We start from the raw sequence: 14391 nt of genomic DNA on the forward strand, positions 1-14391 counted from the left end.
GGGAAAGACCCTGTACACACACACACACACACACACACACACACACACACACACACACACCCCTAAGCCTGGACCAGTCTTGAGAGCAGAATAAGCAGATGCAATCAGCCTTTATCAGTGCTTTGTCCTCCCACCAAATTTTTTCCTTGACAAACAACTCTTGTCATGACTTCATCACTCGAGGTGTGGTCTCCGCACTCCAGTGCCCCATTCTGGAGTCCCTTGGAAATGCAGACTCCCAGTTTCCACCCCAGACTGATTATATCTAAATCTGTATTGGCATAGGGTCCTCAGAAACTTTGTTAGCTTATTGAACTTTGAGAAGAATGATCTTAGAAGATCAGTTCCTAATTTAGAACCCTTAGGTTGGAATAAAGCCCCAGGGTTTAGACTGTAGAGCAAGAGCCATTTCTCAGTGTCCTAGACCCCAGCATCTTATCCCACTCACAGAACCTGCTAGCATCCCAGGGTGCTGTGTGCATCCCCACACAGTTATGTTGTTTGGAAGAGTGGCTCCCTTCAGGCCTAGGAGTGTATCTGATTGAGTAGTCAGTCACTGTGCGGATGGACTCAGGACATAGGAAAGCTTCCAGTAAGTGAGGCAGGGAAACTGGAGTTCTATACATAGAAGATTTAGCAGTGGGGTACAACCCCAAGAGAAGTACACCCCCTGGCCCTGTAGACATCTCCTACACAGTAGTCATGTTGGCTAAGATAACACTTCTTGCCTTGGGTGATGGTCCCTCTAGGGCAGTGTGTCTTTGAATGTGGATTATTCTTTTTTTCTTTGGTTTTTCGAGACAGGGTTTCTCTGTGGTTTTTGGAGCTTGTCCTGGAACTAGCTCTGTAGACCAGGCTGGTCTCGAACTCACAGAGATCCCCCTGCCTCTGCCTCCCTCATGCCGGGATTAAAGGGTGCGCCACCACCGCCCGGCGAATGTGGATTATTCTGACAATAATGTTCAAATTAGGGATTCTCCAGCCAAGGCAGTAGTGAGAAACTGGAAAATTTGAGTTCAGAGTTCATCTATAGAGACTGAAAAACAAGAGTCTGTGGGAAACCAACCAGCATCATAGAAAACTTTCAGGGTTGACAGCTCCAACTGAGGTCTGAATCTCATATTATTTGCATTGTTTAGAAAAAAATATGTCTTGGGGATTTTAGGGGTAATATTAACCCTTAGCAGAGAGAAGCTATAAACGAGGGGGGACAGACACCAGCCATGCAAGTGTCTTTCAAGTTACATAGCACTTGACATGTCTATAAAACATTTGGCTCACATTTCCGTGGTTAATCAAAAACTAGCTCCCCAAAGATATTTTGTACCTTCTTTCAAAATCTGACTCTCAATCAAATCGAATTTCTTAGAAAAAAAATAATAATGAAATGTGATTAGTGCAAATGTCCCTGAAATTTATTGTACTATTAAAATCCTATTGGGCCTTTGTTTATGAAATGTATTTTTCTGTATTTGAGGTTTAGGAAGGCGTGATAATGAGGCTGTGAAGATTCATGACCTCTTTTCTATGGCTTAATTTAGGCTCTATATCAAATATGTAAAATACCATTATTTCTTCCCAACCACCTCTGTGTAGCATACATTTTATTATTATTTCCCTGCCAGAGATTTTTCCCCATCTTTTCTCCTTTTATAAATACGGAACTACTAACAGTTGGGAAATTTTTAATATAAACAGCTATTATCTGGACCAAACTGAAGTGCAAATTTGGATGATGGATTTTCCTTCCAGATCAGTCTGTAGGGTCAGGTAGACACAGGGGTGTGTTCAGTGTCAGCCATCACCCTCCACTCTGCACATACCCTCTGTTTAGCAATACTCCAGTCTACACTGCCATTGTCTAAACTGTTCATTTCCTGGGAGCCTCTTGGCAGAGTTGTCCATGTTGTGCAGACAGACATGAGCAAGCTAGGCACAAGCTTTGCAGCAGGGCGATGAGATCGGATGGGCATCTATGGCTTCAGACGGCAAAGCTCTTTGATGGGTCTTTCCAGGTAAGACATCCTTTATCTTTCCCTGTGTTAGCCTCAGCTTTGGTCCACAGTTTCCTTGCTCTTTGCCTGGATTATGCTACAGATTTCACACCATTCCAGAAGATAAAGATCAAAGGCCTAACAGAGACAAGAAGTCTTGTCTGACCCTCACCGTGACTTGTAGCTTGTCTCTCCCTAGTGTTGCCTGCCCCAGAAGGCTGCCCTGTTACCCTCTCGTGGATCCTTAGGTTTCTTCGGTTTAACACAGGGTCTGAACGCCCATGGTCATATCCTCTTAGGAATCACCAAGACGTGTTTTGGCTAGTTAATATGTTGTCCTCTTTAAGATAACACCTTCATCCTCTTGTGCTCTGATAGGCCTGCCTGGCTTTCCTGACTCATGCCAGTACTTTGATTGAACACTTTCAGATCTCCTGCTTTTGTGATGTAGTTTTGAATAATATCTATCTTTCCCATTAAGCAGGTTCTCTGAGGCTGAGACTGTGTTCTCCCAGCATGCATTGCAGGGCCCTGCACAGAGAAATCCTAACACACACACCCTGTAGGGCAGTAATTCTCAACCTTCCTAAAGCTGCTGTGACCCTCTTATACAGTTCCTCATGTTGTAGTGACCCCCCCAACCATAAATTATTTTCAGTGCTACTTTGACTCCCGAAGGGGTTGTGATTCACAGGTTGAGAACCACTGCTCTGGGGGAATCAGTGGGCGTCTTTTTATCACCTCTAAGACTCTCTAAGGGCAGCCTGCATAGTTAATGTTTGCCACAGTATCATCAAAAGGCCTTATAGGTCAGAGGCTCATTTTTAAAAACTTTATTTGGAGATAATGAAGGGAGACGGAGAAGTCCTCATTCAAGTTTTCAAGAGGAAGCCAACTAGGGCCGTAGCAGGGAGCCAGATGCTTTCAAGTCTTCTGTGACCCCAAGAAAGACGGCGAAAGTGAGCATTTGGAAGTGGAGTTGGTTAGTGAGTTCCAGCCACCCGGAGCCAGGTTCTGGGTGGCAGCACCACTATCCTTCTCCCCACCCTTCCGTTTCAGGCAAGATTATAAATCTCTAGATTGATGACAGTGTATAGTGACGGTGTATGGTGATGGCGTATGGTGACGGTGTATAGTGACGGTGTATAGTGATGGCATATAGTAACGGTGTATGGTGATGGTGTATAGTGACGGTGTATAGTGACGGTGTATGGTGACGGCGTATAGTGATGGTGTATAGTGACGGTGTATAGTGACGGTGTATAGTGACAGTGTATAGTGAGGGTGTATAGCCTCAGAAGCCAGCCCTACCACCTCACCTGTTGTCTGTACTCTTCTCTGGACCCTGCCTGCTTACTGCTTTTGCTATCATTTGACAAACCTAGTTTCCTTCTGGAGAGACAAGTCACACTTACGTTGTGCCATGCGGTGTGCAAAGCGTTGTGAGTACAGCGCCTCATTAAATTTTCTAGAAAGTCGGTGATTTGAATTTCATTTTCTCTTCTATTCATGAAACAGCCATGAGCCATTCCACACAATGCCCAGGATCTGGTGGCTCACACACGGCATAGGTGGGCCCGGGTGTTTGAGTCTGTAAACTGCAACGTCAGAAGCCACTGTCCTCTTGGGTGAGGAGGGATGCTAGACACTGGTTTCCTTTTGCTTATCACCAACATGCCCTGTTGATGCTTCCTGAGTTTCTCGGTGGCTGTGGGACAGCTCCTTAGAAAGCTTCAAAGTAATTCAATGTTGATATTCATTCTACCATGCTTCATTATACACCCTGCTGTTCTGCTGTCTTTGTTTCTTCAGCAACAGGATTTGTTTGTCTAAGAGCAGCCTCTAGGATTTAGCACCAAGACACTTCCTTGCTTGCAGGAACCGTGCTCAGAGGGATGAAGCAACAGATGCGGGACTTTCCTGGATCAGTGTGCTATCCTGAGATGTTTGTTTGCACCCTTTTCTGTGCGATGCTCTCAAATGAAAACAAGGTTCTTAAACATTCACGGATAAGGGAATTTTAGGCACTTAGCTCTCTTAAACCGTGTCCTCTTGGAATAAAGACACAGAAGAAATCACAGGAACGTAAAGGCTCCCAGTGTTCCCAACTGGGAAGAAATGGTCAAGTGACAGGCGAGTCCTGAGTGACACTCAACATCAGGATTTCTGCTGAGGTTCCCAGTTGCCAGCCTGTTGCCCTTCTGTGGGAAAGCTGCTGCTTCCGGGTTTCTACAGGTTCCTTCTGTCACTCATCACTTTCCTATCTTCCACCCTTCCTTTGCCTTGGGAAGATATCAAGTAATCCAGACTGGTCTCAAACTCACCATGTAGCTGAGGGAGAACCTGGCCTTTCTGATCTTCTTACGCCGGCAGCATGTCCCACAGTGCCTGATTTGCATGGTGCGGGACACTGAACACAGGACTCCAGACATCTAAGCAAGTACTCTGCCAACTGAGCTGCCTCATGAGCCTTGGATTGGTTCCTTTTGTGCCAGTGTGACAGAGACATTTTCAGGGAGCGAAGGTTTATTTTGGCTCAGAGTTCAGGAGATGCCGTCCCTCACGCAGTGGCAGTGTGGCATAGTAGCTTATTCAGCCATGGTGGCAGTTCTCAGCAGTTGAGTCTCTTTTGGTACCAATCGGGAAACAGAAAGGAGCTAGAAGTAAACTGGGGTAGAACACTTCAGAGCCCATAGAGACTCCCTTGCTCTAGCCATGCCTCACTCCGCAAAGGTTCCAGAAGCCCTTAAAACAGTTCCGCCAATGAAATGTCCACCCTCAGGAGCCTGCCACTCATATTATATAGCAGAACTGTTCTATTTTTTTTTTGTGTGAGAATTAGAACAAAGATTTAAAAACTAGGCTTTCTTTCTAGGGTTGAGAGAAAGGGGGAAGGAAGTTTGTCTGGGTTTTATAAATTATCCAGCTACTGTTTAGGAATCATCAGAAACTTTCCTAGGCAAAATAATTGCAATAGCGATCTTATCACTGGATCCCTAGCAGGTAATTCTTTTAAAGTGAGTAATCCTTAGTAAAGATTATGCCATGATTTATTTTGTGCGTGTGTGTGTGTACGTGTGTGTGTGTGTGTGCATGTGTGTGTGTGTTTTCTCTCTTAGCCAAATGGTTTTCAATAGCAATTACTGAGGTGTCAGTGACCTTCTCGTTGCCTGGAATTAAAAAACTTAAATGAAGTTTTACTAGTATCAGTCTTGCCTGTCATACAGGTAATTGAGAACGTGATATACGCTGCAACGATGCCCCCTATGGCTAGCCACTTTTTTTTGAAGCATAGTAAAATTTTACCTGGACTTCAGCAAAGAGCAGCCTAAAGTTGCGCAAGTGTGTTAGTACGCCCTTTTCCAGTGGTACAAAGAATGAAACAAATAGGAAGGTTGAGACACTCCCCTTGTAACTACCTGGGGAAAGGCAAGACCCTGCTTTAAAAACAGACTGCTCACAGAGATAATAGGTGTGTTACGTGCTTGCTAAGCCTGCACGGCTTCCTCTTTGTTTTCTGTATTGTGTCCTTTGATGATTTTTTTCCCTTTTACTTAGATTGGATTTTCAGCCTTTTCCTTTGTGGCTTACTTTTTAGTTATTGTAAGAATATTATTCTTTTGATGACTGGAAAGTCATAACAATATTCATTAGTATTGTCGGCAAGGTTTAGAAGTGTGTTCTTTACAGCTTCCCAGGAGGCCTTAATTTGTTGTTGTGTGGAAAGCTGGGAGGGGGTTCTTTAAGATTATTCAACTGTCCAGGAACCATTTACAGAAGAGTTCATCTCTTCTCAGAACTATAGGATGATCTTTTGTAGATATAAAGTTTCCATCTGCTATGGTCTTGGTGCTAGGGTCCTCTGTGGGTCTACTACAGTCCAATTAGTCTCTCAGTGGATAAGAGCATTCTGTCAAACAATAGCTTTATGGTGCATTTCCATTTCTGTTGTCATTAGGATGATGAACAAATAAATGCAATTCGTTTATATGGAGGAGTGCAGGAGAGCTGTGGCATCCATAATGTTGTCACTAGTGACTCCGAGGTGTGCCATCTAGTGAGGAAGCAAGAATTCCCAGGGAGGAGTACAGTATTAGAGTTGTCTAAAGGAACAGAACTGTATGTATGTATGTATGTATGCATGCATGCATGCATGTATGTATTAAAAGAGGATTTATTAATGTGGCTTACAGACTATGGTCCTAGTAGTCCAACAATGCTTTCTATGACAGGAAAGGCCAAGAATCCAGCAGATGTTTAGGCCATGAGCCTGAATGTCTCAGCAGTCCTAATCTGGTGTCAGAGTCCTGGGAAATTCCTAGAGAGCAGCTGCTCTTCCTGCTGTGCTGAAATCACATCATAGTAGGTTCTCATACAGTGAAGGGCTGCTTCAGCAGCAGGATAGATGCACGTGCCAGGAGAGTGAGCGCAAGCAGGCAAAAAGCAAACGCTTCTTCCTCAGTGTCCTTACATGTGGGCTGCCATCAGAAGGTGTGGCCCAGGTTTAGGGTTGTTTCTCCTAACTTAAATGATCCAACCAAGAAAATCCCTTGTGGATGTGCTCAGCTCTGTATTCTGGTTGATTACAGATATAGCCAAGTTGACAACTCACAGTTGTAGTGCGCCGTCCTGCACTAATAAAAACACATTCTTTTAAGAGTGGATTTGCATGGTAAAACTACTAAGGAAATCAAAGACTAGGACTTGCATATTAAAGGGGGAATCTACTTCTAAGGAGTGAGATTGGGGACGAGTCTGCATGCCCTACAGTTGGCTTTGGGCTTGGGCCGTAAGCCGTGCTTACGTTGGGAACTAGATACAGGAAAACTCCTTGGATTCTTTTATTTCATACAATACTTATGTAATGTATAGTCACTCTTCAGTTTTACTCTGGCAAAAGAAAATACACTCCCACACATATGCATTATAATAACTTTATAAAAAAAATGCAAGCCCCTAGCATTTTTTCTTTTAAGTAGTGAATACTTCTTAAATGTTCTCTTTTTGATTTGTTTACCCCTACCCCACCCATGTGACTATGTAGTGTTAAGGCAAACTGATAAAATACAGTAAAGCTGAAATCCTGACTGCAGGAATGACTCGTGATAAGGATTTGACAGCTTCCTTAAAATTCTTCACTTCAGTCTAATCCGTGGGGTAAGACTGTCCCTCGGGCATATTTTGTGAGGGTGACCCCAGAGCAGGCTCTCTCAAAGGGTACATTGCCCATGCTACAGTCACGTCACTTAGCAGGACCGCTAAGCCTGTGTCTACTCCTGTGCCTAAGCACAGATGTATGTAGTCATTACTCTTCTCATAGTTGCCACCAAGTACCTGAAAGAAGCAACCAACCTAAAGGAGTGTTTCTTCTGTCTGAGGTTGGGAAGAGATGCCGTCTGTTATACAGTAGAAGGCGTGACGTCAGCACCATGATGAAGCTAGTTACTCGGTGTCTGTAGTCAGGAAGCAGAGAGCTGACTGGAAGGAGAGCCAGACTATACAAGTTCAGACTGGTGTCCTGTGACCCGTAAATCCTCCAGAAAGGTTCTACGTCCTCTAAAGGTCTATTGTGCCACCAACTGCGGACTAGTTCACAGCCGTGAGCCTACGGGGGGATAGTTTACATCTCAACCCAAGGGCCCATGTGTGGATGCAATATGTGATTTTGTTCCTGAAAGTCACACAGTGTGTCCCAGTTAGCGTTGAGTAGCAGCTTGACACAGCCTATCGTCATCTGAGAGAGGCGTTTTCTAGACTGGTCTGTGAGCGTGTAGAGGAGGGACTGTTTCGTCTGTTAGTTGGTGAGGGAGAGCCCAGCAGACTGTGGGTGACACCATCCCAAGGTAAGGGATCCTGGGGGTCAGAAGACTGAGATTTTCAGAGGCAGTAGCCTCCATGCTTCGCGCTGTCCTCTCTTGCCTGTGAGTGGAGTTCCCGTGCAGAGGCGATGCTGGGTGCAATAGTAAGCACTTGCTTTTGATTTCTCGCTCAAGTTCTTGCCTGGGATTCCCTTAACAATAGGCTGGAATGTAATCATAAGCCAAATAAGAATGGGCTGTGATGTAAGCTTAGCCAGAAAAGTCCTCCCCTCCTCAATGCTGGTTTTAGAGTATTTCATTACAGTAACAAAGATGAAACTAGGAAAAAAAGGTTTATGAAAACTATTTATAAATCTCGTGGAATTTTTTTTTTTTTTTACAACTGGCTTCTTGGAAGAAACAGATTTAAGATTATAACTTAAACAGGCAAATTCGCAGTTTAGAATTTATAAATAATAGTTGGTTCATTTAAATTGATAAATATCCCAGGTTTATAGTCTTCAGAGGGTTAAAGTTTCGGTAAGAGCAGGTAGCCAGGGGTAGACAGGAAGGCTGAAGAGTGAACTGGGAGCATCCTTGTTCTCATTGTTTGGGTTTTGGTGTAGGAAGAGAAAGGAAAGGAAGAGGAGAAGGAAATGGGAAGAAGAAACGAAGATGGGGCCAAAATAACTTTTAGTTTCATCTTAATGCTTCTATGGAGAAGAAAAAAATTGAAATTGGGTATAGAGAAAACTGAGGATGTGGTTTCTAGTTCATGTAGAATATTCTAGAAAGGCCAAAGAAAGGGAGACTGTAGAGAGGAAGCTACAGTGTCTGGGGCAGGAAGCTTCCCAGGAAGCTCTCCAGGTTGCCGAATGCGCATCATGGGTGGCTGAAGTACAGGCAAGAGCCTAGCAGCCCCATAAGAGTGAACTCTCAGGACCAAGTGTCTGCAAGATTGTGTTGTGCTCTAGTGGGCATGGCAGGATGAGGACCTTCGCTGGAAGAATGTTGCTGGACTGCCTCCAGCAGAGGGATGATACTGTTTGGCGTATTCTTTTAAAAGTCACTCTTTAAAAGTGGATTTGAGCCGGGCAGTGGTGGTGCACGCCTTTAATCCCAGCACTCGGGAGGCAGAGGCAGGTGGATCTCTGTGAGTTCGAGACCAGCCTGGTCTACAAGAGCTAGTTCCAGGACAGGCTCCAAAACCACCGAGAAACCCTGTCTCGAAAAACCAAAAAAAAAAAAAAAAAAAAAAGTGGATTTGAGCATATGTATTACAATTGGAGAGATAGATGTGACTAACAAGCATAGGAATCATGTCAGTATCATAAGTTATCAAGGAGAAGGGAATTAAAGTACAGTAAGGGAGCATTTCATATGGACATAAATACTAAAATGAAAGAAACATTAACGATAAAATACCTACTGACAGTAACCAAATGTATAATAATGGAACAAGATCTGTGCTTAAGTTTCTCTCTGTGTGTGTGTGTGTGTGTGTGTTCACACAAATATTTGAAAAACAGGTACTTTATATTAAATCAAAATTCCTACCCTATTACCTGACAATTCTACTTTTTTATATTTGCCCACAACACAACAGTCCCTGAAAACGTGAACAAAGCGTCCATAGCCTATTTATTGATATCAGTAAAACTATGCAATGATCTTAAACACTCATTAGCAACGACTGAGTAGATTAAGGCTGTCGATACAGAGGAATGCCGTAGAATGTTCTATGAATTTATTGGCAGTGATGATGAGTACCATAAATGTTTTATGTTACGGAAAAGGAAACCAGATATTGCCTCCACCCCCTCACAACAAGAACAACAACATCAAACAAACAAGAAACAAAACCACCATATTCTCATTCTTGTAAATTCCTAGAATATGACAGAATCAGCTTTGGTAATTTTCCTCTGTCTGAGATCACTAGACTATGTCATAAGGGAACTTCTAGAGTAGTGGTTCTCAACCTTCCTCATGCTGCAACACTTTAATACAGTTCCTCATTTGGTGGAGTCCGTCCCCAACCATAATATTACTTTTGTTGCTATTTCATAACTGTAATTTTGTTACTGTTATAAATTGTAATGTAAACATCTGCGTCCTCTGATGGTCTTAGGCGACCCCTATGAAAGGGTCATTGGACCCCCAGAAAGATTATGATCCACATGTTGACAACCATTGTTCTAGAGTGGTAATAATTCCTCTTCTTGACTGTGATGGTTTTAAGAATTATGAATTTGTAGTCAGGTGGTGATGCTGCACGCCTTTACTCCCAGCACTCAGGAGGCAGAGGCAGGTAGATCTCTGTGAGTTTAAGGCCAGCCTGGTTTATAAAGCAAGTTCCAGGACAGCTAGGGCTGTTATACAGAGAAACCCAGTCTTGGAAAAAAAATTATGAATTTGTAAAAAACTATCAAATTTCACACCTTATTTGTGTACGTGCATGTGTTTGGTATGTGCGTGTGTATGTGGTTTTGTATGGGTATGCACGTTTGTGGCAGTCAGAGGTAGCTGCTGGTTGTCTTCCTCAGTTGATACAGGATTTCCCCCTGAACCCAGAACTTGCTGATTTGGGTAGGCTGGCCTGCCAGAAATCCCAGGGAAGGTGTCTCTCTCAGCCTCCATGGTGGGGTGGTTATGGCCTCACCACATTTATGTTGGTTTGCAAATCTGAACCCAAGTCTTCTTGCTGGCACAACATGCAGCTTACTGACTAAGCCATCTTCTGAGCCCTAAGTTTTTCATTTTTATTTATTATTATTATTTTATTTTTAGTTTCAGGTAATTGTTTCCCTTACATGTAAGATGGTTCACAAACACAATACTAGGGCTTCAGCACTCTGGGAGAGGAGAACATGCTTGGCCTCTTAGGGCAAGAGGATCTTGACTGTAGTGTACACTGAGAAGGGAAGGAAAGGTGATTTCACTTTCCTGCCTTGCCTGAAGGGACAGAATCAGTTCGACTCTTCAGCCCTCCTCCTCTTCCAGCCAGGAAGTCACCTTGGTGAGACAGGCAACTTATTTCATTCTAACCATTGTATTAGGTGGTATAGGGATTGGCCTGGTCCCATTAACAGGGAGGTGTAAAAGGTTCGGGAAGGTACAGTGTGGATTAGGACACAAGATAGGGCAGATGACATCAGAATCATGTGACTGGTGGGAGCAGTACAAATGAGTTCTCCCATGCACATCTTCCTCCTATTCATCTTTTAATTGTCCCCTAAGAAGAACTTCCTGGAAGGCACCATCGCGCTGGGACTGTGTGGCTGAAGGTCAGTACCCTGAGCCCTAAATTTTAAATTTTAAAATTGACTCAGTCTCTTGTAAGCAGTGATTAATAAATTTACTAGTCGCTAAATATTTTCGTTTTCAAAAGCTAAAGGTAGGAGAAGGCAAACGTGGATACAAAGATGACAGCATAGTGGCCTAGGAGAGGAATGATGGTGGCTTGGACCAGGGCGATAAGGATAAATACATAAGACCTGGCCATCTGTTTAGAGATGCCTGGATTGTGGGAGAGATGCAATTGCAGAAAACTGGATAATGTCTCTGAAGTTTTTTGACCAAGCTACCAGACGATGGAAACTATCAGAAAGAGGGGTAGATTGGTTAAAGGGTGTAAACCAGAGTCATTTTTATAGGTATTTGAGGTTTATTTTAGTTATATAAGTGAGTATTCTCAGAAGGAGATGGATGAGTTCTGAAACCATCGAAGATTTATCAGCTAGAGTCAAAGTTTTGGAAGCTGTTAGGTATTTATAAAGAGTAGCTGTGGCCAGGTAGGCAGCGGGAATTGAAACATGGAAGGGAAGGTCTGTGGGTTTAGCTTTTGAATGCTTATGGCATAATGAAGATGAACACAGTGAACACAGAAGGTAGGAGACCCAGTGCAGCAAGGAATCATCTGAGCCTTGACAAAACTGCTCATTCCTACAACCTCATTTGTTCCTTAAGTTTTGATCATAGTGATCTGGTGTTTCTGTAGCCTACATATAAATGTCACCCACAGGAATATATATATATATATATATATATATATATATATATATATATATGTGTGTGTGTGTGTAGATAATTATATATAGTTATTATTTCAAGACTTACAGAATTCTAAGGTTTTATTTTTAAAAATTGTTCCTTGACTGAAAGCCTGTGACAAAGGCATCGCCCCCAGCCTCTCTCGCTGTGCAGTTTTATGATGTCTAATGAAAGACTTGGCCATTTTCCTGTTATCCACGACTCTCTTGCAGCTGATTTTCTTGAGGATGCAACTGAGTAGTCAAGGAGTAGCAAAGGTAAGGCAGGGGCGGCTTGTTTGGGCTTATGTTCTAGAGGATGCAGTTCATCATGGCCAGGAAGTCATGGCAACTGAAGCGAGAGGCTGCTGGTTGTACCCGAACCACTCAGGAAGCACGAGATGAACAGGAAGTTAAGGTGAACCTCAAGGCCCACCCGCAGTGGACCACTTCCTCTAGCAAGGCTCTGCCTCCTGGAGGTTTACAGTCTTCTCAAAGGGCCCCAACAAGTGGGGATCAAGGGGTCAAGGCATCTGAGCCTGTGGAGAACATTTCACTTGCAGACCATACATAATGTGTGGTGACTTTCAACATAACGTCATAGCCAATCATTTCTCAAGACTTATGGAGAGACTCGAAGTTCAGTTGAATCCAGCTCCAGGTGCTAAGGACGTAGAATCAGATGAATCCCCCATTCCCACATTCTGAATCAGACACACAGAGGGCATAGCCACGTGTACACAATAGCCTTGTTGATCCCAGGCATGCGTTTTCTGTACCTCTAAAGCCTCATGGCATCGCTAGAGTATGGTTTGTGATCTTTGACAAATTTTACATAAGATCCTTTTGTTTACACATGCTCAGATTCAGTCACGAGGAGCTTTTGGGTGTTATCTGTTGAAAACAACACAATTCAATCTGCTTTTGTTTCTCTTGAAAGAGCCAGGTTTCATCACCTTAAATTAGGTATCAAGAGTTGGAATAGGACCTAAGAAATGGCTCAGGGATTAAAAGCACTTGCTGATCTTGCAAAGGACCTGGGTTTCATTCTCAGGACCTATATGGAAGCTGAGAACAATCTATCACTCCAATTTCAGGGGATCTGATGCCCTCTTTTGGCCTTATAAAAACATACAGACAAAACACTCATACACAGAGTCAAAATGAATAAATCTTTTAAAGAAAGTACTGTGAGTAAAGGTGCTATGTCTCGGGTGTACAGTGAAGCTGAGCAAACTTGACTCTGCTGGCTCTAGTTCAGATATAGTTGGATATTCTGGAGAACGGTCACTAAGAATGTGTGAATGTGTTTCCGGTGGAATGGGGCTACATTGTAGTTTCAAATCCATTTCATTGTGCCAAGAAATTACTGAAGCATTTAAAAAAAACCCATGGAGTTTTGCAGTTAAAACACGGGTGGAAACTTCCCTCAGAAGTTTGTAAAGATTTGTATTTGTTTATTTTGTATTTGCTGTGGGTATGGTGGTGGGCGTTTCTGCCACAGCATGTGTGTGGGAGTCAGATGATGGCCCTTGGGAGTGAGCTCTCCAGTTTTACCCCTTGGGTTGTAGGGGTGGAACTCAGGTCATCGGGCTTGTACCATGAGGGACTTAATTGCTGAGGCATCCCATCAGCCCTTGTCTCATTTAAAACATGGTGAAGTAAGGTGTCCTGATGCAATAAACTAACAAAATGAGGTGATCATGAGCTGATATCCTGATAACAAGAGATAATAGTTCTCTCTCTCTCTCTCTCTCTCTCTCTCTCTCTCTCTCTCTCTCTCCCCCACCTCTCCCCACCCTCCCTCTCTCCCAACTGAGAAATAGAAAGGACAATGGGGTCCATAGAAAATCTAATGGAATGCTTGTACAACATAGCATCTGGCTTGTTTTCAGTTATGTAGGCTATTTGATAATTTTCACTGTCTTCCAAATGAATTAAATGATAGTGAATCTTAGTGTGTGTGTGTGTGTGTGTGTGTGTGTGTGTGTATGTGTCTGTGTCTGTGTCCGTGTCTGTGCCTGTGTTTGCCACATGTGTGCATGTACCCTCAGATGCACGTAGAGGGCATTGGATCCCCTGCAGCTGTGTGACTTGCCTGATGTGAGTGCTAAAACTGAACTCGGGTCCTCTGGAGGAACAGTAAGTATTCTTAACTGCTGAGTCATCTCTCCACCCTCAAAATGTGCTGGGTGTTTCAAAATAATATGTGAGGATATTTAAGCTAACTTTTACACTATTTTAAGGTCTATTTACGTCCTTCCTGTCTGGTAAGTGCTGTGTAGCCCGCACGGCTCTGGGATCTACGATGGCATCACGTCCTTTCGGAGATAACAGTGTTACGTCAATGAACCTGAAGTGGCGGTGTCAAAAAGGCACCGGAATAATTACGGGTCTGAAGGACTGCGCTTTAGTTCAAAGTGAAGCCAACTGGGTCAAGAGGGAGGTTTGTGTCCAGGTAGAGGGGCCAGGGTAGAAGAAAGTAGAATTTTACCCTAAGCATTTTCCTACCAGGGTTTGGGAAGTGGGAAAAAAAAAATTAGCAGACACACACACACAATAAATAAA

General features: G+C 43.4%; 1 protein-coding gene across 6 annotated transcripts in view; it reads left to right on the plus strand.

Annotated features, from left to right (window-relative positions):
* Esrrg (estrogen related receptor gamma) overlaps nt 1–14391 on the plus strand; it is a 613611-nt gene that overhangs the window by 163204 nt on the left and 436016 nt on the right. The window lies entirely within an intron of this gene.

Source organism: Microtus ochrogaster, chromosome 6 (assembly GCF_000317375.1).
Source record: "Microtus ochrogaster isolate Prairie Vole_2 chromosome 6, MicOch1.0, whole genome shotgun sequence".
NCBI classification, from domain to species: domain Eukaryota; kingdom Metazoa; phylum Chordata; class Mammalia; order Rodentia; family Cricetidae; genus Microtus; species Microtus ochrogaster.